At 45.4% G+C, this 24989-nt stretch overlaps 1 pseudogene across 1 annotated transcript; it reads right to left on the bottom strand.

Annotated features, from left to right (window-relative positions):
* Nucleotides 1–2655: 2655 nt before the first annotated feature.
* Nucleotides 2656–23700, bottom strand: LOC118546926 (transcription elongation factor A protein 3 pseudogene; annotated as a pseudogene). The gene is made up of 2 exons (XR_013442205.1): nt 23567–23700; nt 2656–4176 (listed from the first exon to the last, which is right to left on the bottom strand). The product of XR_013442205.1 is annotated as a transcription elongation factor A protein 3 pseudogene (transcript).
* Nucleotides 23701–24989: the final 1289 nt, after the last annotated feature.

Genomic DNA, 24989 nt, shown 5'->3' with positions numbered 1-24989 from the left:
GTAATGTGCTGGGGATACTGTGGTGAGCATGACAGAAAGCTCGTGGCCTACAGAGGAATAAACAGGAGTGCTAACTGATTCCCTGAGATGCAACAACCTAAGTGGGAAGCCTGCAAAGAGGTGATCAGTCAGCACACTGGCCATCAAACCTTTATGGGTCATTTACCATTTGCTTCCTTAGACTGTTAACTTTATTCTTTTTTTTTTTTTAAAGATTTTATTTATTTATTTGAGAGAGAGAGAATGAGAGAGAGCAAATACATGAGACGGGGGAGGGTCAGAGGGAGAAGCAGACTCTCTGCTGAGCAGGGAGCCCGATGCGGGACTCGATCCAGGGACTCCAGGATCATGACCTGAGCCGAAGGCAGTCGCTTAACCAACTGAGCCACCCAGACGCCCTGTTAACTTTATTCTTAATAGCAACTTACATGAGGAGGAAAGGACTCTACTTTTGGGTAAGACTGGTTCTCCCTTCAACCTTCCCTGTGAGAACTGGCCTCTTTTCTCACCTGTTTTCTCTCCAGAGAATAAGAATGAGAATATCTGCCTCCTGGGGAACTGAGGAAATCCATGCACATAACTAGTAGAAAACATTATATCCTTCACTATCCTTCCCAAAAGACTGAGGTCGCTTAAAACTAATGTGGTATCAATGAGATAGTCAGTAAAGCAGAGCTAAAATATAGAAAATCAAGATTTGGGGAAGAAAGGCAGAAACACAAATGGACATTAAGAGGTCAAGCAGGAAACCTGCTGAGGTAGCAGTGCCCTGGTCTTAATCCTCTCGTGTCCCTGACATTGGGGAGAGGGCATGATATGACCAAAGTGTACATCAAATGAAAGGCATCCAAATATGAAGAAGAGAGAGATTTTGACAACATGTCCAGACCAGGGAAGGTCTTCTCCTTCCAAGAGAAAGTGATTTCATAGAGCTCATGGAGGGTACCTTTGCCTCCACAGGTGTCTGCATTTGCACAGCACCCCACAGTGGCAAATGGGAATGCGAATATCTAGAACTCTGCAGATTGCTGCAGAAGGCTCAGCGTTTTACAGTCTGAACCAGGAACAGTGGTGGAAAGGGGATTCTTGGTTTGTCAGAACTGACCCAGTGCAGCGACCAGTCCCAAGTAAGCAGCCGTGATGCTACAGGGGAACAGATTGTCACGACAACCATTGGAGCAAATTCTGTTTAAGAATTGCTTAGAAGAAGAGGAATGGAGTCTGAGTCAAGAAGAATGTGAAGGGATGGACTTTGTGCAGGGCCAGAAGCCAGGAGGCAGAGACAATCAACAGGGCTCCTGTGTCCTAGCTGTGCTTTCTCCACAGTCCCACCTCCCACTGGATACAACCTTCCAGATATTGACTGTGGTTCTAGAACTGTGAGGGTGAGCAATTAGTAAACAATCCCTAACTCTTACATGCATAGCCTGTTAGCATAGAGTCTCCTGGTGGGCTCTGCACCCATCGGGCTGTCCCTCCTGATTTGCTGGGCTTCCAGGGTGTCCCTGACTTGCATGTGATCTAAACATATGGAACATTGTTCAAATAACTGTCCTGTTCTCCCCAGAAATGTCAAGGTGATGAAAGACAAAGACTTGAGAAACAGCTCTAGAGGAAAGGAGATAGCAATATGACAAGTGAACACAACACGCCCCTCATGCTTGGATCTAGATGGAGAAGAAAGGCTGACAGTGAGCATTGTCTGAGACATTGACACTTACTAGATAACAGTATTAAATTTTCTAATTTTTCCATTGATCTATGTGTCTATTTTGTGCTGGTAAACCCATGCATATATGGCCAATTAATCTATGGCAAAGGAGGCAAGAATATACAAGGGGGAAAAAAGTATCCTCAACAGATATTGCTGGAAAAACTGGACAGTTACATATAAAAGAATGAAACTGGACTACTTTCTTACACCAGACACAAAAATAAACCCAAAATTGATTAAAAACCTAAATGTGAGACAGGAAACCATAAAATTCCTACAAGAAAACATAGGCAGTAATTTCTTTGACATTGGCAGGAGAAACATTTTTCTAGATATGTCTCCTCAGGCAAGGGAAACAAAAGCAAAATTAAACTATGGGGACTACACCAAAATAAAAAGCTTTTGCACAGAGAAGGGAACCATCAATAAAACAAGAAAAGGCAACCTACTGAATGGGAGAAGATATTTGCAAATGATACATTCAATATAAGAGGTTAATATCCAAAAATTATTTAAAAACTTATACAACTCACACCAAAAAACCCCACAAATAATCCTATTAAAAATGGGCAGAAGAAAAAAAAATGGACAGAGGATTTGAATAGACATTTTTCCAAAGAAGACCTAGAGATGGTCAGCAGACACATGAAAAGATGCTCAACATCACTCAACATCAGGGAAATGCAAATGAAAACAATAATGAGACATCACCTCACACCTGTCAGAATGGCTATTATCAAAAAGACAAAAAATATCAAGTGTTGGCAAGGATGTGGAGAAAAGGGAATCCTCTTACACTGTTGGTGGGAGTGCAAACTTGTGTGGCCACTGCAGAAAACAGTATGAAGGTTCCTCAAAAAATTATAAGTTAAAATTAGAATTACCGTACTACTGGTTATTTTCTCAGAGAAAACAAAAATACTAATTCCAAAAGATATATGCACCGCTATGTTTATTGTAGCATCGTTACAATAGCCAAGATATGTAAGCGACTCATGTGTCCACTGACAAATGAATGGATAAAGAAGATGTGGTATATATAAATACTACGGAATATTATTCAGCCATAAAAAGGAAGAGCTTTTGTCATTTGCAACAACATGGAGGAACCTACAGGCTACAATGCTAAGTGAAATAAGTCAGTCAGAGAAAGACAAATAGCACATGATTTCACTCGTATGTGGAATTTAAGAAACAAAACAAACAAACAAAAAAAGAGATGAATAATAAAACAGACTCTTAAATACAGAGAACAAATTGGTAGCTGCCAAAAGGGAGGTGGGTGGGAGGATGGGTAAAATACAGGGAATTTTTTTCTTCATTTTTATTTTTATTTTTATTTTTCTTCCAGCTACAATGCCTCAGTGTTTTCTCTTTGTTCTTCCTCACTTTGTTCACTGAAATCCTGGCTGGCATTTCTATCAACAGAACTTCCAGCGATTGCCACATTCATCGCATAAGACAAAGGTAGTCATGGGCTCATCAGCCCTCCATGACTGCCCCTGGTTATAGGTACAGTTTTCTTGCATTTGTTGCACTGGAAGAAGTCAGTGGTGGTGCTATCTGGTGCTCACAGGTAACCTCCTGGGTCATGGCATTCCTCAATTCCCTCAGCTCATCACTGGCCATTTCTTCTGCCATCATCTTGCCAATGAGCCCAGCAGAGATGGCCCCACTGAGCACATTCCTCCTCAGGCTGGGGTTCTTATGTCCTTGAGGTTGCTGATTCAGCTGTGTACCCAGTTCCAGTACTTCATGTCCATGCCCTTGAGCTCCTGGTAGATATGATCTTCTATTTCTGAAGCCATCTTGTCACAGTTGAATCTATAGTAATCATCATCGGCCTTCGAGGCTGCTAAGAGCATCTCCACACACTTGTCCCACACAGAGTCCCCTGTAAGATAGCAGGGCACCAGGAGGAACACGGAGGGGCCAAAAGTGGGGGTTGAGGGGCTGCTGGGTGTTTTGGGAGTCTCTGCTTTTGATTTTCTGCTGTTTGATCTTTCTATCAATGGCCTTTGTGGAAAGAAGGTGGCTGAAGACTTGGAGTCCACAGAGTCTCTCCTGTCTTTGGACTCTTCCCCTTAATTTTTCCTTGGTGGAGTAAGGCCTATCTCTGGCTTTCAGTCAGAACATTCAAGCTCTTTTTCCTTTTCTTTCCTCTCCTTTTTCTCCTTTGGGGGGGTCCAGGTGAGTTCAGCAGCTACTTCCAGTTTTTGATAAGGACTTTAGCCAAGGACACCACCTTTCTGTCTGAGCAGCACTTGCAGACCCCACTAATGGTGACTCCAATCCTGGTTGTCTGGAGTAGCTGCATGGACATCTGACAGCTGTTCAGCTTCTTCAGAAGGTCAAGGGTCCCTTCCATGTTCTCCCTGGCCACCATCTTCTCCAGCTTTCCGGCAAGCCTCAGCAGCTCCTCTTCCTGGCCCATGTTAGTGCACAAAACCCGGCGAGGTGAGCTAAAATAAAGGGAATTAAGAATACACTTATCTTGATGAGCACTGAGTAATGTATAGAATTGTTGAATCACTATATTGTATACCTGAGACTAATAAAACACTGTATATTAATTATACTTCAATAAAATTTTTTTAATTACTGATTTTTGGTAATTATACTGTGAGTAAAAATGTGTATGCTCTTGCTCTTGGAACATATACAGAAATATTTAGGGGTAGAGGGCACAATGATTCCAACTCTCTCTCAAGTGGGTCAGAAAAAAATAACATTAATATGCACACAGAAAATGCTGTGGTAAATATCAAGAATTGGTGAATGAGGGTAAAGGGTTTTATACGAGTTCATTATCCTAAACCTGCAACTTTTCTGCAAACTTGAAATTATGTCAAGATTAAAATCTACAAAAGAAAAAAGAATTGGTCTGTCCAGATCTGGCAAGACCTTATTACGAATGGAGAATCACCTGCAGCTTATGTGCCCTCTGGGGATGCCAGGTCCAAGGAAAGTTACATGGAGACACATGGCACTGCACCCTCTAGCCCACGGCTGCCTTACCTCTGATGAAATGTTGTTCTTTGGCTAATTAAATAAGGAATTCAACCTAACACTCCTGTGTGAGTGTGTATGAGTGTGTGTGAGTGTAAGTGAGAATGTGGGAGTGTATGTGCATGTGTAGATTGTGTGTTCTCGTTCCCAGAACTCATCACTCATCTCAAATGCAGTGGAAATAGACCCTGTGAGGTGTTGCAGCCCATGGACTTCCTGGAAACAGCCATGAAAGGACCACATTGAACACTTCAAATATATACAATTATATTTTTCAATTATTATTTAATAAGTTGGGGGAAAACGAAAAAAATAAAAATAAAAGGGCCACAGTGAAGACACTTCCCTTACCTGCCCCACACTCACAGTTCTGGTATCTCCATGTTCAGGGATTGGTCAAGTTCACACTAGAACCATATTAACTAGATCTGCATGATGCTTTTTTTGCCATGTCCATTAATGATTGATTTTTAGTAGTTTATTCCATTGTGTGGGTTGAGTACTTCCCAACTAGTCTTCAGTGTTGTCTTTACAAAGCCTTGTGTCAAAACAACACTGAGCCAGACCATCCCCCTCCAGACCCAGTCTCAGGAACTGGCCCCAGCCTGTGGAACCCCTGGGTCTAGAGCTGGGTCCCTGCTGCCATAGCTGCTGCAGGCTGCAGCAATGGCCACTGTCCCTTCCTTGCCTGGGAACACAAAAGGGCAGCATCCCACCTCCACCCACACCTTGCCCTTCCACACTCACCCCAGGATATCCCAGCTGTTGATGAAGCATTAGGCCATCTGATTCATACATGGCTCTTTGAAAATTTGGAATGACAATGCATAGGAGGGTCAGGGCTGGGCACGGGGACTTTGACCCATGGATGATGGGAGGTACAGGTACATTCCTGTCCTGTCCCTCTCCAGAGTCAACAGTGCAGAGGCACAGAGACTTCTTAAGGCCTCTCTGAACATGCCAGTTGCACCCAGAAATCAGCTGGCATACCTCCTATTCACTCCCCCACCTTTCCTGCCTCACCACCCACCAATTCCCTCACTTCCTTAGGATCGCACTCACAATAAAAGGTGAGCACGTACTCTGTATATCTCAGCTCTGTTTTCTGGGGAGCCCAGGCTAGGCTAAATTCCATCGAGAGCTGAGCAGAAGCAATATCAGAAGCGGGAGGATGAATTCACACTGAAGGTCACCATCATGGGACAGAGGAAATGAGCAATAGGATACCTAACTAAGCATTTCTCCCTGGGTAGTGCATTTCCCTTAAAGCATACAGCAGAGGCTTGACTGCCCAGCAAACACGTCCCTGGCCTCCTGCTTTCTTTGATGTTATAAAAATGACAGGTGCTGTACAGATGCAAGTGCCATTATGAGGATAACCCATGAGCCTCCAGTCTTCCAAAACGTGTGGCTTCCCACCATGAATTCTGGCCCATGCAAATTCAGGGCTTAGCAAAGAAGCCATCCAAAACCCCTGGTTAAAGGGGACAGGTTTAAATTGGATTTTATGAAAAGGAATTTAGATCAGTCATTTGAATGTTAAATCATAAAATTAGAGAGAACTCAGGTTATTTTTATCATACCTTGGGAGCTGAATATTTTGACATATTAATCAGTTCTCCAAAATGACATTTACATCAAAATTTTGGTTGCTTTTGATGAAACTCTGTCCCTGTTGTTACAGTATAATCTCAGGTGAGCTGGGTGAGGCAAGGATGCCACTGGTGACTTAGGTCTCGTGCACCATCTACCAGCTTGCTGGGGGCCGCTCCATCCACCTTGAATGGGAAAAATCATCCATTCGGTAAGGCCCTTCTCTCCCTGCAGGCCTGTGGAACAGAGGTTCCTGCGGCTGCTGGAGGGGCAGAGCCTGGTCTTCGGATCGTGGTCCCAGGAGCCTTGGCCTTGGCAGAGCTGGACATACTGCTGCTAGTTTCTGTCTCCGTGCACATTGCCAGTGGAAACAAAGGTCGCAGCTGCTGGACTGGCATCATCTGCTCTGCTCTGTTCTCCAGTCACAGGCTGGCCTGTCTCAGAAGCCAGCCAAGCCAGTACCACATGCCATTAGCCACAACAAAAGCTGGACAAGAAGCCATAGCTCTCATGGGTTGTTTTGAGGGGGATCTGTAGATCATGTCCCTCTGTTTCATACTCAAGTTCAGAACCCAATAGAGACATGCGAATTACAATTTCAAAGCCAATTGAGATCTATCAAATGCCAATTGAGACATACCAGCCTATCCAAGTCATCAGAAACCAAATGTCTGCTTTATAAGTGATGCAGCTGATCGTAAACAGTGTAGCCAAGGTGCATGGAAACAGGGGCTTCCCAATTCTGTGCCCTAGCAGAGGTAGACTTCAGGGTCCAGAGGTGGCCCCTACCTAACGGTGCATTAACAGTCAGGCTGTGAGCACTGCGGTGGTCAGGGGAGGGGTTCTGGGTGGCAACCTGCATATCTGCAGCAGTCACCTTATGCTTCTTTGCACCCATTCTACTGGGAAAGCTAGACACTGTCACAATTACCTCCCGGGCAAAGCTGCTACTTTCTACCACCCACATAGTGGCCAAGGGCAGGACCTTCATCCATCCTATCTTTCTCTTTCATCCTCCTTTTACCAGCCTCCCAGAACCCCTCCTTCTATAGAAAGCCACTGTCTTCTTCCCTAAAAACTCAGCTGCTTATCTTCTCATACCCACGACCATTATGATAATGTGGGACAGAGCCATTAATTAACACTTGAAGCCATGTAGGTATCTATCTGCATTTTTTGTTGCTTTGCCTGGAATGCTTTTCCTCTAGATGACTTCACTGTTCCCTCCTCCAACTCTCCCTCCTCCATCATCACTTCCTACCCCCTTCCTTATTTATTCTCAACACCTAATATCCTGTACATTTTACTGATTTGTCTTGTCTACAGACTTCCCCTTTTTCACTGGAATGAAACCCTTCATGACAGGGATTATTGTCCATTTATCTCCCACTTTGTCCCCAAGTTCCTAGCACATAGGAGCTAGCCAATATATATTTATTAAATAAAAGGATAAATTATATATAAATTAAAAAGGCAGCTTAATGTACACATTATCAAAGGCCAACTCTTTAGCCCAAAGGAGATTTTAGGTACTGTCTCAATGCCAGTCCCAGCCCAGTGAGCGGTGTGTCAAGCATGAGTCCAACATTACCTAGCCAGGGGACTCTCAGGTGTGCTGGAAGAACAATCACTTCACCATCTGAGCCCCAGCTTCCACTTTCATCAACTGGGAAGTTAGGCAGAGCCATGGTTCTACAAACCGTTTTCCAAGTGCCCTGGGGTTTTATGGTGCTTCCACTGCAGGCAGGTGGAGGGGGCAAACAGAGTCTGCACTCAAGCCCTCACATGTTAAAAAGAAAACAAAGGAGGAGGAATGTGACTGGCATCTATTAAATATCCTGTGAACATTAAAGTATTTTATATATATCTCATTAGTCCCCACAACAACCCTGTGGCTCAGGGACAATTATTACCTCCATTTGTTCATGAGAACTGAGGCCTCAAGAGTCTTGTTTACCAAATGCAGGGAGACCTGGCTTTGTACACACTCTTCTTGATCACCAGGGATGATGACTATGACCATCAGAAACCTGCATGTCTTACAGGGCATGTGGGGCCAGCCCTACCAGGGACTCTGCTCTGGGGTCAGTTCCTACCCTGCCTCAGACAGATTGCAGCATCTGGGACCCCTGCCTAGGGAAATGAATGGGTATCTCCCTTCACCTCTGCTTATGTGAGGAGAGCAGTGTGCACCCATCCAGCTCTAAGCAAGACACCTGTAGGGCATCCCAGCCATGCAGGTTGGCCAGGCACATACCATAAGATTATTGTTTCTCCAGTCAACTACTGCTGGACAAAATCCTTGCTTTAAGACACCAGAGAGGCCATCAGAATCAGATGCATAACTTCCATTTCAATAAAGGGAAAGATGTGAGAAAAAGTAATTTGTGTGTCACTTTTGGTTTTGAACCCAAGGAATTATATTGCTTCAGGGGTTACACCAAACCACAGGGTCCTTGGATACAGCTGTTTATGTTAGCATTCTTGTAATAAATAATGTAGCTCAGCCACACAGGCTAGCTTGGTGCTGCAACTCCCATCCGTCATTGCAAAAAAATATCTGGAAAGGTCTAGATTCTTTGGGGTGACTGCTGAGCCCTAGCCCAGCCTGGTTGTAGGCTGTGTTTTCTACTGTGACACTTCTTACCCAGGGACCTTTGCTCTGTCCCCATGTTTCCCTGGTCTTGCTACCCTGTGACTGCTCATTCCAGGCCCTCCACCAGGGCTGTTCTGCTTGATCCCGGGTCTCACCTCACATGTTCCAGTTACTAGTGCAGCACAGTAAACCATCCCAGAATTAATGGTGTGAAGCACCATTTCATTATGCTCACAGACTCCGTGGGTCAGGACTTCAGAAAAGGCATAACAAGGACAGTTGCGTCTGGGGCTCCAAGTTCAGGAGTCAGAGGAGTGCAGGTGTTGGCATGTATGAGTCTGGCTGGCATGCACTAAAGAGGTAAGGGCAGGCCACTGGCATTGTATGTCATGATGTGGTCCTCAAAACTACATTATAGGCAATGTGCATTACATTAACAAGATATGAAAAGTCTGGGAAAGAATGTCATAGCCACAAATCCTAAGGCAGTTGTCTGTGGTAAAGTTTTATCAGTTGGAAGGTTGTGGTTATAAGCAAGAGAAATCCATTTTGCCTTAAGAGAATTCACTGGGGGGTGGTTCAAAATGGTGGGTAGAAATATCTTGAAATTACCTCCTCTCATGAACACAACAAATTTGCAACCATATATGGAATAATTTCCTCTGAAAACTGGATGTTCCACAACAAAGGATAAAAGAACAACTTGAAACAAATAGGAGAGGCAGAGACACAATGCTTGTTTAAAAAAACACCCACCTCAGGGGCACCTGGGTGGCTCAGTCGGTTAAGCAGCTGACTCTTGGTTTCAGCTCAGGTCATGATCTCAGGGTTGTGAGATCGAGCCCCACGTTGGGCTCTGTGCTCAGTGGGGGGTCTGCTGGAGATTCTCTCTCTCTTTCCATCTCCCTCTACCCCTCCCCACCCCACTCTCTCTATCTCTCAAACAAATAAATAAATCTTTAAAAAAAAAAACAAACCCACCCCAGATGCAGTAATCCACAATCAGGGACATCTCCAAAATATAGAACTCTTCCCTGAGAAGCAAGGAGTCTGTGCTCCACATCAGTCACGCCAACCCCTAGATCCTGCATAGGAGAGACAAGACCCCAGAATGCCTGGCTTTGGAAACCAACAGGGATTACATCCAGGATAACCATAGAACTATAGGGAATGGAGAGCCTGTCTTTAAAGGGTTCATGCACAGACTTATCTGCTCCAGGACCCAGCACAAAAACACCTAGACCATATGTGAAGGCGACTTACTAATCTTATGGCATCTGCCAGGAAGGCAGGAACTTGTAGTGACCCTCTCCAGAGACACAGATACTGGCTGGCACCATTTTTGTGACCTCATTCTAACTTGCTAACACAGGTGCTGGTGAGTGCCATTTTGAAACTCTCCCTCAAACCTGTTAGCACTAGAGGGCGCACCCCACTGAGACCCTAACTCACACCCATTCCACAGCCATGCAGCACAACCAGGCTGGGTGAGACTCCTACCCACCCTGTGCTGCTGCCACAGCCCCACCACAGCAGGCAGGCTTGTGCAGTCACACCAGGGATGCCCCTTGAGTGCCTGGCTCTGGTCTCCAGGGACAATAGTGCTCCTGAACCCCGTGGGACATCTCCTACACAAAGCAACTCCTTCAAGACTGGAAAAGGTAACTGATTTCCTAAATACATAGGAACAAACACAGAGTCAGGCAAAATGAAGAGACAGAGGAATATGTTCCAAACAAAAGAATAAGACAAAACCTCAGGAAAAGACCTTACACAGAGATAAGTAATGGTCATAAAAATACTCGCAAGACTCAGGAAAAGAATGAATGAACACAATGAGAACTTCAATAAAAAAATAGAAAATATAAGAAAGTACCAAACAGAAGTTAGCTAACGAATACAATAACTGAACTGAAAAAAAAATACACTGAAGGTATTCAACAGTAGAATAGATAAAACAAAAGAATGGACCAGAGGACTGGAAAACAAAAAAAATAGAACTCACCCAGATAGAGCAGCAAAACCAAAAAAACAATTTTAAAAAGTGAAGATACCTAAGGGACAACATCAAGCAGAATAATATTCACATTATTGGGGTCCCAGAAGGAGAAGAGAGAGAATGAACCAGAAAACATATTAGGAGAAATAATGGCTGAAAACTTCCCTAATCTGGAGAAGCAAACAGACATCAAGGTCCAGGAAGCCCAAGAGTTCCAAATAAGATGAACCCACATCTATTCAACATGGTACTGGAAGTTCTAGTCAAGAAATAAGGCAAGAAAAAGAAATAAAGTCATCCAAATCAGAAAAAAAGAGGTAAAACTGTCACTATTTGCAGATGACATGATACTACTATAGAAAATCCTATAGTCTCCACCAAAAACTCTGTTATAACTAATAAATTCAGTAAACTTGCAGAATAGAAAATCAATATACATAAATCTGTGGTGTTTCTATTATGCTAATAACTAACTATAAGAAAGAGAAAGCAAGAAAGCAATTTATAATTTCATCAAAAAGAATAAAAGACCTAGGAATAAATCTAACCAAGGAGGTGAAAGACTTAAAACTATAAGATATTAAGTGGCACCAGATGGCTCAGTTAGTTGAACGTCTGCCTTTGGCTCAGGTCTTGATTCTGGGGTCCTGGGATCAAGCCTGGTGTCAGGCTCCCTGCTCAGGAGGGAGCCTGCTTCTCCCTCTGCCTCTGACCCTCCCCCACACTTGTGCTCTCTCTTTTGCTCGCTCTCTCTCTCTCAAATAAATAAATAAAATCTTTTTAAAAATTAAAAATTAGGGTGCCTGGGTGGCTCAGTCAGTTAAAAGTCTGCCTTCAGCTCAGGTCATGATCCCTGGGGTCCTGGGATTGAGCCTTGCATCGGTCTCCCTGCTCAGTGGGGAGCCTGCTTCTCCCTCTCCCTCTGATGCTCCCCCCTGCTTGTGCGCGCGCTCTCTCTCTCTCTGTCAAATAAATAAATAAAATCTTTAAAAAAAAAAGAAAAAATCTTTTAATCAACACTTGTGAAACCACATACTTGCTGGTTGAGGCCAAAGGTCCACTTGACTACACTGTTCTGGGGGGAGGGGAGCTCAGTGCAGCTCTGTCAGTCAGTCCCAGGGATTGTAACAAGCCCCTCACATGCATTAAGTTCTTACATGCACAAAGATGAAGGCTTTGGTACTGAAATCAGAGACCTCATGTACTCAAGAATCTTCACAGCTTATATTGGACAGATTTTCTTTGTAGGAATGAAGGAAAATTCTCCCATTTTTTGAGCCATTCTTTTATGTCAATTCTACAAAATTGCATATAACTTTATAAATATTTTTAAAAGATATAGTTTTGTAAATATCTAATATTCTGCTAATTTGATTTTGAATTATAAATGTTAAGTATTGTTTTTGAAGTTTTTATGTTTTATTATACTTTGTTAAAAAGGAAAAATTGTACATTTTTGAATATTTTTATGAGTAAATTTACTGTACTGAAAATGAAAATTTTTTAAAGCTGTAAAAAATTAAAAATTATAAAAATAAAATTAAAAAAACTATAAGACATTGATGAAAGAAACTGAAGAAGACACAAATAAATAGAGAGATAGTCTATGATCATGGATTGGAAGAACTAATATTATTAAAATGTCCATACTACCTGAAACAATTTACAGATTCAATGCAATCCTTATCAAAATTCTAATGGCATTTTTCATAGAACTAGAACAAATAATTCTAAAATTTGTATGAAACCACAAAAGATCTTGAATTGCCAAAGCAATCTGAGGAAAGAAGAACAAAGCTGGAGGTATCATGCTCCCAGATCTCAAACTACACTACACAGCTATAGTTATCAAAACACTATGGTGTTGGCATAAAAACAGACATACAGATCAATAGAACAGAATAGAGTCCAGAAATAAACCCACACATATATGGGCAATTAATTTCTGACAAAGGAGCCAAGAACACACAATGGAGAAAGGACAGTCTCTTCAATAAGTGGTGTTGGGAAAACTGGACAGCAACACGCAAAAGAATGAAACTGGACCATTACACCACACACAAAAATTAACCCAATATGGACTAAAGACTTGAATGCAAGATCAGAAACCATAACAGTCCTAGAAGATAACATAGGTGGCAAATTCCTTGACACTGCTCTTAGTGATCTGTTTGTGGATCTAACACCAAAAGCAAAGGAAACAAAAGCAAAAATAAACAAATGGGAATACATCAAACTAAAAAGCTCTGTGCAAGGAAGAAAACCATCATCAAAATGAAAAGGCAACCCATTAAATGGGAGAAGATATTTGTAAATCATATATCTGACAAGGTGTTAATAACCAAAATATATAAAGAACTCATACAACTCAACCATTAAAAAAACAAAAACAACCCATTTGAAAAATAGGAAGGGGATCTGAATAGACAGTTTTCTGAGGAAAACTTACAGATGGCCAGCCGGCACATGAAAAGATGTCCAACATCATTAGTTCTTAGGAAAATGCAAATCAAAACCACCATGAGATATCATCTCACGCCTGTTAAAATGGCAATTATCAAAAAGAAAAGAAATAAGTGTTAGAGAGGATGTGGAGAAAAAGGAACCCTCCTGCAAACTGATGAGAATATAAGTTGCTGCAGCCACTGTGAAAAACACTATGGGGATTCCTCAAACACTTAAGAACAGGGGCGCCTGGGTGGCTCAGTTGGTTAGGCATCTAACTCTCGATTTCGGCTCAGATCATGATCTCAGGGTCGTGAGATCAGGTCCCATGATCAGCTCTGCACCCAGCAAGGAGTCTGCTTGAGATTCTCTCTCCCTTGCCCTGTGCCCCTCCCCCCACTTGCGCTCGCTCTCTAAATAAATAAATACATACATACATAAGTAAATAAATTCCGGGGGGCGGGAAATAGATCTACCATATGACCCTACTATTGCACTTCTGGGTATTTATCCAAAGAATATGAAAACACTAGTTCTAAAAGATATATACACCCCCATGCTCTCTGCAACATTACTTACAATAGCCAAGATAGGGAAAAAAACCTATGTGTCTGCTGGTGCATGAATGAATGAATGAAGAAGATGTGGTATACATACACAATAGAATACTACTCAGCCATAAAGAAGAATGAAATCTTGCCTTTTGAGACAACTTGGATGGACCTTGAGGGCATTATGATAAATGAAATAAGTCAGACCTAGAAAGACAAATATTGCATGATTTCACTCATATTTGGAATCTAAAAAACAAAACAAATGAAAAAGCAAAACAATACAAAAACAAACTCAGAGATATGGAGAACAGATTGATGATTACCAGAGGGGAAGGGAGTCAGAGGTGGGCAGTGGATGAAGTAGGTCAATCGAAGGGTGACGCATGATAACTAGACTTCTGATGGTGATCACTTTGTAGTGTATACAGATGCCAAACGATAATCTTATACACCTGAAACTTATGTAATGTTATATACCAATTTTCCCTCAACAAAAAAAAGTTGGAAAAAAATGAAAACGAGAATTCAAAGGAAGGATATCAGAAGCCCGTACATTCAAATGGCATGGCTGGACTCAACAGACTGGAAGCAGGCCCCCCCATAGACCACCAAAAAGAACTTGAAAAGAGAGAATCATAATAAACAGTCTCTCCAGGCTACCATCCCTGGGCTGAACGAATCCAACCACTGTTGACTCGGTCACTTTCCTTGAGATGCAGACACACAGATGCATTGGCCTGAGTCAGCCCCATGCCTGCCCCTTGGTATGGAGACAGCCTGGTCCCATCAAACCAAACCCAAAGGAGAAAGTATCATTCCCTAAAAGGAAATCCAGGTGTGGGCAGGACCGGAAGATAGTTGCTGGCTAACAATAGCAAATGCACAGAATGGTGAGAGGGGGAAGAATTATCTTTGATTGCAAATCCTCTTATTTTCTACCAGGTACACGGCCACCTCACACATGCCAGCCCCAGAACTGCCTCCCAGTGTGGAGATTGGGTTCATCTCCCCAGTGATGCAATGCCACTGTATATAAAATCTTGTCACCAAACAGTGCCGAGTGTGGGGTGTTCTCTCCTCTGACATGAATAAAGAAGTCCCTGCAATTTTTGTGCTTAAAAAGTGCAACGCAGTCTTTGTTTACCAAGGTCTTTAAAGATTGCTAATTTTCTCCCAGCTCCTAATAGCACCAATTCTTTTATTGCTTTAAATACAGAGTTTATAATGTATTATTTTAGATTTTCAGCAACCACATGTATTTAGCAATTAAAGATAATAGTGCTGCCAAGTGACTTTGCAAGATGCTGGCCTGTGCTGGTTCTGTTAAACAGAAATCCAGATCACAGGGGCTGTATGCCTTCCTCTCTAGTCCCCAAGCCATCCAATTAGCTGGAAGCACAGATAATACAGTTTTGTTCTCATTTAAATAGATTCTGCTCCACATTAATTCTGAAAGGTTTTATATTAGCTACCATATTCCCAAATATTTCAATAAAAAATGGTGGGCAGAGTCAATACGTGGGTGACCTGTCCATAAAACCCCAGTTCATGGTTCCCTACCCGCCAATACCTCCCTGCAGGCCCTGAAGACTCTGCCCAAGGGCTTTCCCTGGCATGGTGGGGTCAGGCCACAAGGGACAGAGAGTTAATGCCCCAGAAGCAGCCCTTAGCTGATTAGAAATGGGGGCCGGAGAGAGAGAGCCTAGCTTCACAGCGTCTTGGTCAGAACAACTCTGGGGTCACTACACACCGTCACCCAGAGGGCCCCAGTGGGCTGAGCCCTAGGCCCACAGCTTTGCACAAGCTAGTTCTTCCCCCATCTCACTCCTCTTCCCCTCCCGGAGCCCCTAAGTGCGCTTCCCAGATAAACTACCACATTCAAACCCATATCCCTCCTTGTCTGCTTCTGGGGGAACTCACCCAAGCCAACCACCAATTCCCCACCAAAACTGCCTGTTCTTCATGCAGGCAGTAGGAGAAGTGGCCACTTGTGAAGGAGGCTTCTGGAGGGGATGGGGGGCTGCGGGCAAGGGGAGAGCACAACTGTTTTAACCCTTCATGTGTAGAAGCAAATCCTTCCAGCCAAGAAAGGAGGCAGCTACTGCTATGCACAGAGGATGGGGACTCCCTCAGATGCCCCTGGTTATAGGAGAGCCCTGCCCCTTGTGCAGGAGTTACCTGCCAAATCAGAAGCCCTGAAATCGAATCCCCTTCTTATCTGCCCTTCTTTGCAGACATTCAGTAGATAGGAACAGGGCCAAAGGGCAGCTCTCTCTGAGCACTTGTCTCTGGCCTTGCACAAAGGCCCCGTGGCCTGAGGGGTAATTAGCTACAGGCCCAATCTGCTTGCTGCACCACCACCAGCAGCAGGTGCCTGTCACCCAGATGGCCGGCTCAGAAGCCCCTGTGCAACCCCCGGTCTGCACTGAGTCTCTGGGTATCACTGTCAAGCTAAGAAGGCCAGAAAGAAGATGGTCACCTGGCAACTGGGGTAAGGGCCTATCCTCAGAAGCAGGCCCTGACACAGGGATCTGGTTTATTTGGAAGGCAATTCTGGGAGGCAGCAAGAAGGGGTGGGGAAGTGGGACGAGCAGGATAGAGCATCGGTAACGTGGAGGCCAACGGGGGCTCTGATCCCCTGGGAACTCTGGGGACTTCAAGGCATGTACCTGGAGGATGCTCCCCCAAAAAGCTAGGAGGATGGGCTGGTACCCACCCTCCTTGGCTTTCCAGCACTTGGGAGAGACCCTGAGGTGGAGCATGCAGTGGAAGCCATGGGCACGCCCCAGAACAGTGGTGCCAGGGGGTGTGGGTGGAGCCCAGGGCTTGGGTTGGGGTGTCTGTGGCATTACATGGCCTCCCGGGCCCCAGGAATAGGACCCTCCATGAAACCCTCCTCCTGCCAGCACATACAAACTTCTGTCACAACTTTCCACTGCTCAGGATCTGTGGGATAATCTAATTCATTCATCCGTCAGTGAAACTGAGTATCAATTCTGTGCCAAGAAACCTGCTCTGGAGCAATTCAGAAAAAGGCCCAGCTTTCTGACTCAGGCAACTGACTCGGGCAGTGGCTCTCAAAGTGGGGCCCAGGACCAGCAGCACCAGCGTCTCCTGGAAACTTCTTGGAGATGACACTCTTGGCCTACCTCCAGATCTCCCAAGTCAGAAACTCTGAGGAGGGGCCACAATGTCGGCACACAGGCCCTCCAGGGGTCGGAGGTGGGGGGTTGGAGTTGGAGAAGCACTGAACAGGGGAATCGGGGGAGCATCTGTTCACTGTGGAAGGAGGAAAGCTCCAACTTGAGAGCTCAGCCAACTTGGGAAAAACAGGCTGGACCCAACAGTTAACAGGGCAAAAAGCAGAAGGGATGTCAGACTGCGCACCACCCAGCCCTGGATTGAAGCCTTGTTCACACCTGGCGATGAGGAAGGAAGAAAATTCAAAGGCAAAAGTAAGACATAAAGAAAATGTAAAAGAACTGAAAGTTCCCAAAAGGCTTAATTATTTATGTGTTATTCTATTTTTATACCCTTTTTACTATTCCCTCAATAGTATGTCTTGGAAATATTCCCCTATTAGCATAAACAGAGTCACTTCATTCTGTTGCTTCACCTTTTACTGAGGTGCACACGTAAAGGAAAGTGTTTTTCATTATACTATTACAATCTGTACAGCTGTCAGAATCTCATTAGTTGATTTCTTTTTTTATATAATTTTTTTATTATGTTATGTTAGTCACAATACATCATTAGTTTTTGATGTAGTGTTTCATGATTCATTGTTTGCATGTAACACCCAGTGCTCCATGCAGTACGCGCCCTCCTCAATACCCATCACCGGGCTAACCCATCCCCCCCCAAAACCCTCAGTTTGTTTCTCAGAGTCCATAGTCTCTCATGGTTCATCTCCCCCTCCGATTTCACCCCCTTCATTCTTCCCTTCCTTCTCCTAATGTCCTCCATGCTATTCCTTATGTTCCACAAATAAGTGAAACCAGGGCGCCTGGGTGGCTCAGTTGGTTAAGCGACTGCCTTCGGCTCAGGTCATGATCCTGGAGTCCCTGGATCGAGTCCCGCATCGGGCTCCCTGCTCGGCAGGGAGTCTGCTTCTCCCTCTGACCCTCCCCCCTCTCATGTACTCGCTCTCTCTCATTCTCTCTCTCTCAAATAAATAAATAAAATCTTTAATAAAAAAAATAAGTGAAACCATATGATAGTTGACTTTCTCTGCTTGACTTATTTCACTTAGCATAATCTCCTCCAGTCCCATCCATGTTGATGTAAAAGTTGGGTATTCATCCTTTCTGATGGCTGAGTCATATTCCATTGTATATATGGCAATGGGAGACAGGAATCCATCAAAATCCTAGAGGAGAACATAGGCAGTAACCTCTTCATTAACTGATTTCTTAATGATACACAGCTTAATTTTTTTTCTGGTTTTCATTATCACGATATTTCCACCCGTTCCCTGGCTGACTTGTGCGGGTCCAGGCACCAGGTCAGTTCCTGGCGGGGGCACCGTCAAAGGTGAGCGGCGCTACTTACTGCGATGGACAGCGCCAAGAGTCCCCAGAGAAGCCTTGCCCAGTGTGTGGACAGCAGTTCAGAAGCCTGCTCTTTCTGCTGCACCCACACCATCAACGAGTATCACCCCACCTCTAGCTTTCGCTACTTTGCGGAGAAGTTACAGCTCTTTGTTCTTTTTATTTGTATTTCTTTAATTCTGAGTGAAATTGAGCAAGCCTCTCCTTTATATGCTTATTGACCCATTTCATTTGTATTTCTGTGAGCCTCCCATTTTTCAGTTGAGTTTGTAAACATTTTTCTTATTGATTGATGAGAACGCTTTGTAAAATGCGTTGCTCAAAGAAGCGTGTAAGCCCTATGCCATTTGGGCTGCAAATGTTTTCTTCGGTTTGTTTACTTTTCCATCATTGGTGATTTTTTTAAATATTTCTAGTCAAGTAGTCAACATTACCCATCAAAGCTTCCAGATACATATCCTGCTTAGAAAAACATTTCCCATTCACAATTAAAAACAAATTCATCTTTTTTCCTTCAGAATGTTTTAGTTTTAGTTTTAGTTTATTGGCAATTCCTTTTGGAGCAGTACAGCACCGGATCAGAATTCAGCTTTTTTTTTTTTTTTTTTTTTACAAATGTCCAATTGTTTCTAAACCATCTACTGAATAATCTCTTTTATCTCTGATTTGAAAGGCTGTCTACCACATGGACTAAATTTGAATATTTGTTTGTATATAGTTTGGAACCCTCTGTTAATCCATAAAAACCTTCAGTATGAACCTGGCTTCGTTACTGAACCATTGTGATTCATTTTATACTGAACAGGGCTCTTCCCTCCTCATTATTCTTCTTTTCCCTCAGTTTCCCTGTTCCTTTCCCCATGTCAACTTTCCCCCCTTGTATCATGTCAGTATCTGCACTGGAATTTGACTGATTTTATGAGTAATTCAGGGTTAGTGGTCAACTTTACAATATTGAGCCATTCTAGTGGGTAGCGATTTCCCTCTTCCCATCTGCTTAGACCTAGATTTCATCTCTTAAGCAGAATTGTAAAGTTTTCCTTCTGTAGGCCTTATGGTTTCCCTTTTAAAGTTATATGTTAGGAAACCTGGGTGGCCCAGTCAGTTAAGTGGCTGCCTTTGGCTCAGGTCATGATCCCAAGGTCCTGGGATCGAGCCCCGCATTGGGCTCCCTGCTCAGCAGGGAGCCTGCTTCTCCCTCTGCCTGCCGCTCCCCCTGCTTGTGTTCTCTCTCTCTCTCTCTCTGACAAATAAATAAATAAAATCTTTTTCAAAAAATGTATATCTTGTTAATGTCTCACCTAATTGCTATCTTTTTTAAAAGATTTTATTTACTTATCTGAAGGAGAGAGAAAGAGACAGAGACAGAGAGAGAGAATGAGCAGGGGGGAGGAGGCAGAGGGAGAGGGAGAAGCAGACTCCCTGCTGAGCCTGATGGGAGGCTCGATCCCAGGACCCTGGGATCATGACCTGAGCCGAAGGCAGATGCTTAACTGACTGAGCCACCCCAGGTGCCCCTCACCTAATTACTATCTTAAGTGAAATATTATTTCATAATATTTTAACTAGTTATTTATACATGGAAAAGTTATTGAAGGAGTATAATAATTTTCCTACCCGAGTTTTTACCTTCAGTGGGTGCTCAGCCAATTCTCCCGACTTTCCTAAGCATACAATCATACGATCCCTGAACGGTGACAATTTTGCCTTGATTTCCCAATATCTTACTCTTACTTCTGACTCTTGCCTGACTGTAATGTCTAGTCTTCCAGAACCAGGCTACAGTAGACAGGGTGCATGTCCTTGTTTGTTCCTGCCTCCAATGATAAAGCTTCTCATTTTCCATAATGTAAGCATAATGCGAAGGGAAGTTTTTTTTATAAACGTCATAACAAGTTAATTTTATTTTTCATGACGACAACTGGCCACACTATGAAAGGTGGATACAAGGGGGTGAAATGAAAAGAGAAACCTACCAGGGGCCGTGGAGCTGGTGTGTGTGAGCATGAGGACATGCAGTCTCCCTACATGGGGCTCTCGGAGGCCCGTCCTGGGAGCTGCAGGATGGCCACATGGATGCCTTCCTGCAACAGAATGATGAGCCCTGGGACTGCACAGTGGGCCTGGGCACCATGGGCAGACTCCAGAGTCATTCTGAAAGCAGAAGTCATGGTATTTGCAGTCCAGATGAGAAGAGAAGGGATAAAAAGGAAGCTGGGGACCAGGCTGGGGAGTCTGCTATAGAGGCAGGATGTGAGTGAGAAGGGCCAGATGTGGCCAAGAGTAATGTAAGGTGTAGGTGAGGTCCCCGTGGGAGATTGCAGAGGAAAGTCCAACAGGGTCTGAGGGCAAGGTGAAAGAAGTCAGCAAAGGGATTTGCAACAGCAGTCAGAGTGGAGGCCCTAATCATTGTGTAAGAGTGGGTGACTCTTACTATGGTGGCCAGCATGGTGCTCAGGATTCACTTGGTGGCCTCATGTTACCCCTGTTAGGACGGCCCACGACCTACTTGTCCTGGGGATCCTGGGCACCTGGAAATGACAACACCAGTTCATGGTGACCAGGGAAATTTCCTTGGCCCTAGAAGGCTAGAATATCTGTAGGGAGCCATGCACCATCTCTAGCTCCTCTACCTGCTGAAGCTGGGGTGGTCCATTCTCCAAGCTCCTCTGTCCAGCATAAAGCAAGGGAAGGCTTTACAGCCATGATGGCACCAGGGCTATGTCTGATCATCTCTGGGAAGTCCTGGCAGTGGTCCAACACTGTGCTCCCCCCATTCCCAACCACCAACTCCTGCACTCCATGTGCTATCACACTTTCCCTCTGACTCACTCACTCCAGCCTCACTTGCCTCCTTGCTGCTCCTCAATGTGCCTTTGACCTCAGGGCCTTTGCATAGACTGTGCCCTTTCCTTGGAAGGCTCTTCCCTTAGATACCACATGACTACCTCCTTTACCTCCTTCAAATCTTTGTTCCAATGTCACCTTCCTAATGTGTTAGGAGTTAGTTGGACAGTTAGGTAGTCAGGGCCAGGGTTCCCAACAGGAAGATATGGAGTCGGGACAGCTAAGACAAAACAGCACTAACATCCTGTTTTGAAGCTTAGACAGGACTGCACTAGCATTCTGTTTTGCAGCTTTTGCAGAAATGACTTCCATAAAACATCCTAAAATAAGATGATTAACCACAAAACATTTGTCAACATCACTGGCAAGGTGCAGTTAAGACCTAAGCCCCGAGATGTCAGACAAAAAAGACCATCAGCACATAGACATTAACCTAATAAGTAGACAGATATGTGACCAAAGCCCCAATTGGCGTGACTCAGCACACCCTGATTGCTTATGATAGTTCCTCAAAAGAGCTCATAAAAACCCCTAAACTTAGAAACTCTAGTGGCAACCCTCTCAGGTCCCTTCCTCTCTGGGAGCTTTGTACTATTGCTCAATAAACTCTGCTTTGCTGCCCACCATTCTTCGTCTGGTCCACCTCTTCATTCTTTGAAGCAGCATGACCAAGAACTGCAGACACTAAAGGCTGAGAAATCCTGCAACACTACCACAACCACCTCATTCAAAATGGTGACCTCGGGTACCCTGGCTGCTCAGCCAGTGGAGCGTGTGACTCTTGATCTCGGGGCTTGTGAGTTCGAGCCCCACATTGGGTGTAGAGATTGCTTTAAAAAAATAAAATCTTTTAAAAAATGGCAACCTAGCCCATACTCGCACCCATCCTGGCCCTGAGTTCCTGCTCCTTTTTATCTGTCTCCATCTTCCTTTTTACCTACAGCACTGACCCCCTCTAACTGACTCTGTCATGCCATAGTGTTTACTACTCACTGCTGTGAACAAATGCACTTCCTGACGGCAGGGTCACCAGCCACTCTGCTCACTGTTGTACCCCAAGTGCCCCGGACAGGGCCTGGCCCACCAGGTGCTCTCAGCATTTGCCAAGTGGAGGGACTTGAGACATCGGGAGGCCGGAATTGACATCTTCCACAGAATATCCACCCGCGAGAGGTAAACCCAGGTCTGCCAGGGCCGTGGGAGCTGGAAGCAGGAAGGATGTGGGGATGGGCAGGAACACTGTGGAAAGAAACTGTGCTCAAGGAAGGAGAGAGGGTCCGCATGAAGCCGGCTGGCCTCCAGGCTCTTCCACCCGAACTGAAGGCGGGAGGGAGTCCCAAAGTGTCCTTACTTGCCTCTACCACTCACCACTGTCCCACCTGGCTTAATATCAAACCTCTAAGCTGAGTGCACATCAGCAGCCTCAGCTGACATCCCACAGGCAAAGTTCCATTCTTACTCCATTCTGCAGTTGAGGAAGGAGACACCGCCCCCTGGGGATCCCTGGAGACCTCGAAGAGAGCAGCCTCATCCACCTGGAAACGCAGCCTGTCTCTCAGGACCCCAGACAGGGGCCCGAGGGCCTGCAGCACTCGAGAGCCCTTGACTGCTGGGCTGGTTTTAGGGGCCCTGGCACCCCGAGAGGGACAGAAAAGGCATTTGGAGGAAGCATGTAATAGAGCTGGAAGAATTACAGATTCAGGATGGAGGCATTTCAGCCAACTGGAAATGGCTTCTTGTTTCCCTGAAAATCATCCTCACTGGAAAACTGAAAGTAGAAATATCCGAGACAGGAAGGAGGGGAGTGGGAGAAGTGGTCCCCAAAGATATTCCCATCCTAACCCCGGGAATCTGAGAATTTTTTCGAATTTTATGCATCAGAAAAGGATTTTGTGGGTGTGGTTAGGTCAAGGGTCTTGAGGTGGGGAGATGGTCCTGGATTTTCTGGTGGGCCCTAAATGCTGTCACATGAGTCCTCCTTACTAGAGGGAGACCCTACCCAGAGGAGGCGGCGGGGGTGGGGGGCATGTGAAGACAGAGGCGGAGAGGACAAGGACGCCCACACAAGCCAAGAAGCGCTACAACAGCCTTAAGAGGCAGGACCAGGCTCTCGCCTAGAGCCTCTGGAGGGGCACCCTGCTGACCCTTGGTTAGGGCCAGTGATGCCGACTTCATCTGTCACTGTGTGAGCCCCGAAATCTATGGCAATTTATTACAGCAGCTCCAGGAACACAACACAGCAGGAGGTATGTAACTCACCATGTGGAAAATTGCCTTCACGTAGGAAATGTAAATGCTGCCAACATTTATGCTCTGTCTCCCTTCCAGCTGGCTCTGCGGTCTCCCCCACCCTTGAAGAGGACAGAGTCCCTCCTGAACAGTGCTCCTTGCCTCCTCCCTCCCCCAGGGCAGCAGTCCCTGACATCCTCACTCAAATGCGCATGCGGGTAGATAGGGTCCGGCCATTGGACCTTCCCTGGGGCTCCCTGCAGGGAGGAGGTGCCTGTTTGCTTTTTCAGGCCAAGTACATTTCTCTTCTGCTTCCCATTCAGGAGACTGCAGCCCACTCTGCCTCAGCAGCCTTGATGCAGATCCGTGAGGAGGGTAGTGCTGCCCAGCTCACCTAAGTCAGGGTGCACGGTGCGGAAAAGGTGCCAGGAAGCCGCAGATCCTCCTACCCTCCCCTGCCCCTGACAGGGGGCCCGGCATGCAGGTGTGGGAAGTCCTCCCGCCTCAATCCCAGGGGCAAGCCCAGCAGCCACAATTTCCGTGTGCTGCTTTTCTCTGGAGGAGGACAGGAGGGGCTGAGACCCAGGGATGTGGGCTTTTCCACTACTGAGGCCCTGTGAAGTCTGAAGTTGGGAGACACAATGCGCTTAAAAACAAAGCATGGATTCTTAATGGATTCAGGAGGGTGTGTAGGGCAGAGGTCAGGACTGGACTGGCCAGGAGGATCCTTCCTAATTTGCAGGAATTTGGATTCATTTCTAGAAGCAGCTAGGTGTAGGGCCTGGGTGCAGAGAGGCCTTGAGGAAAGGGGCCAGCCCACCAGGCACAACGACAGAAGAGCAGAGGCAGGAGGAGGACAGAGAGAGTCTGCCCGCTCTCGGGCCCACGAGCCCCTGCAGGGAGGCTATAAAGGGGCTTGTGGCTCTGCTCAGCTACCCCAGGAGGCCTAGAGCCTTCCCTTGCCCCGAGTCACTCAGACAGGCCTCCCAGCAAGTGCTTTCCCCCAGCCCCATACCCTTTCACTTTATCGAAACCACTGCCCTGTAAGTCACCCCTTCATTTGCAAACAAAAGCAGCAATCTCATCCAGAACCACTGTCTATTTGGGTCACCACCTCCCTGAATCACTTTGCAGCTTTTCCAAAAACCAACTTCACCTCCCAACCAGCACACACAGGAGGACCAGAGGGAATGTAGCTCGTGGCTCGGGACTGGAGTTACTTCCCAACACAGACCTCCAAGCCCATGTGGGACACGGGACAGGAGCAGGGCCTGCCCACCCCCGTGGACAGACAGCGGAAGGGGGCACAGCCCACACTACAGTGGATTCTACCTTGACTGTGTAGGAAATAGTCCCGTATTCAGCCTTGCTTTCTTATCACGTTGTGCATGTCCCAGTTCCCATCCTGGAAGCTTTTCTAGACCTGGACAATTCTGTCACAATCCTGATTTCT

Source organism: Halichoerus grypus, chromosome 10 (assembly GCF_964656455.1).
Source record: "Halichoerus grypus chromosome 10, mHalGry1.hap1.1, whole genome shotgun sequence".
Classification (NCBI taxonomy): domain Eukaryota; kingdom Metazoa; phylum Chordata; class Mammalia; order Carnivora; family Phocidae; genus Halichoerus; species Halichoerus grypus.
This window is presented reverse-complemented; position numbering and strand designations above follow the sequence as displayed.